The 1,054-nt window shown below is 59.6% G+C and overlaps 1 non-coding gene across 1 annotated transcript; it reads right to left on the bottom strand.

Moving 5' to 3' along the window:
* Positions 1-508: 508 nt before the first annotated feature.
* Positions 509-580, bottom strand: TRNAA-UGC (transfer RNA alanine (anticodon UGC)). Its single transcript has one exon. It is a non-coding gene; the product is annotated as a tRNA-Ala (tRNA).
* Between the last annotated feature and the right edge of the window lie 474 nt (positions 581-1,054).

Consider the following 1,054-nt stretch of genomic DNA (forward strand, 5'->3'; position numbering starts at 1 on the left):
GCGACTAAGTGGAAGAAGACTGGCCCCAGTACGGAGCCCTGGGGGGACATCACGGGCCTCCAACTAGACTCTGCACTGCTGATGACAACCCCCAGAGCTCTGCCATTCAGTCACTTCTCAAGCCACCTCACTGACCACTCATCTCGCCCACACTTCTTGCCTATGAGGATGCTATGGGAGACAGTGTTGAAAGGCTGGCTGAAGTAAAGGGAGACAACCTCCACTGCTCTCCCCCTATCTCCCCAGTCACTCGTTCCTTCATGGAAGGCTAGGGGTGGATGAACAGTGAGTCAAGAGCTTATGGGTGAGGATGACTAGGCAGGCTAACATGGCAGACACTGCTGTAGGTGTTTACAACAAGCCACCAGCTCAGGAAGAGGAAGTTGATGAGGCTTTTGATGGACGGCAGGAAGCCGCCTCTGGATCACAGACCCAGGCTCACCCAGGGGACTTCCACCACCCTTATATCTGCTGGGAAGACAACACAGCGAGGCACAAAAGCCCTCGCTGGAGATGCTGGGGACTGAACCCAGGACCTCCTGCATGCAAAGCAGGCGCTCTTCCACTGAGCTACATCCCCTTACACATGGCATATGTAGATGGGGGCTGATCTTTAGGGTGCCCTCTCCTCCCATGCCATGTCCCTGACAAGCACAGCCCCCTTGTGCCCTGCTGCCCTCAGACCCTCCCCAGAAAACTCCATTCAGACCCTCCTGCCTGGCCGTGGGGGAAGCTGGCCTTGCCTCTGCCCTGGGACTGCTCCTGCACAGGGCCACCCCAAGGAGTGCTGCCCCTTCAGCATCTCTGCAGCTAATTGGGTCAGGGGGAGAGTGTCGCTGCAGGTGCTGCTGCCAGGCTCTGGCCCTGCCAGGGGAGGCTCGATGGAGAGGGGCAAGCCCCTTCCCTGAGTCACCTCTGCCAGCGCAGGCAGCACTCCTGTGTGCGTCACCTGTGTCCACGAGGGCAGCAGCAGGATGGAGGGATGTGAGGGAAATGCCCTCCCCAGGGGGATGTGCCCACAGCTCCGATTGCCCCCAGGGTGTGGGGTGGAGGG

This window comes from Rhea pennata, unplaced genomic scaffold (genome assembly GCF_028389875.1).
Source record: "Rhea pennata isolate bPtePen1 unplaced genomic scaffold, bPtePen1.pri scaffold_26, whole genome shotgun sequence".
NCBI lineage: Eukaryota > Metazoa > Chordata > Aves > Rheiformes > Rheidae > Rhea > Rhea pennata.